Here is a 426-nt window from a genome sequence, read left to right as displayed (position 1 = left end):
GCAGTGATAAAGCTTTGGACTCTCAAGCATGAGGTCCTGAGATCGATCTCCAGCAGCACATGTGCCAGAGTGATGTCTTGTTATTTCTCTCTCCTCCTATCTTTTTCATTAATAAATAAGTAAAATCTTTAAAAAAAAAAAAAAGAAAAATTCCAGCAACTGGTTTCTGTCACAATCTTCAATATCTGATACTGCTAGGAAACTTGCTGAAGATGTTAAAAAATTTCATATGATATACTCATTGCAACTGAAATTGGTGAAAACTCAAGTGAAAGGCACCCAAATCTATGTACTGAAATACAGGAGAGGTGAGTGACAGCTACACATATTATGCTGAAGTGTGCTGTCAAAGTCTCTCCAAGTTATTCTTGCATTCAGTTGGAGATCCCATGGCTACTACTAGTCCTAAACCTTGGAAACATGCTG

The 426-nt window shown here is 37.3% G+C and overlaps 1 non-coding gene across 1 annotated transcript; it reads right to left on the bottom strand.

Moving 5' to 3' along the window:
• Nucleotides 1-295: 295 nt before the first annotated feature.
• LOC132541116 (small nucleolar RNA SNORA44) lies at nucleotides 296-426 on the bottom strand. The gene has a single exon (XR_009552290.1). It is a non-coding gene; the product is annotated as a small nucleolar RNA SNORA44 (small nucleolar RNA).

Source organism: Erinaceus europaeus, chromosome 10, assembly GCF_950295315.1.
Source record: "Erinaceus europaeus chromosome 10, mEriEur2.1, whole genome shotgun sequence".
NCBI classification, from domain to species: domain Eukaryota; kingdom Metazoa; phylum Chordata; class Mammalia; order Eulipotyphla; family Erinaceidae; genus Erinaceus; species Erinaceus europaeus.
This window is presented reverse-complemented; position numbering and strand designations above follow the sequence as displayed.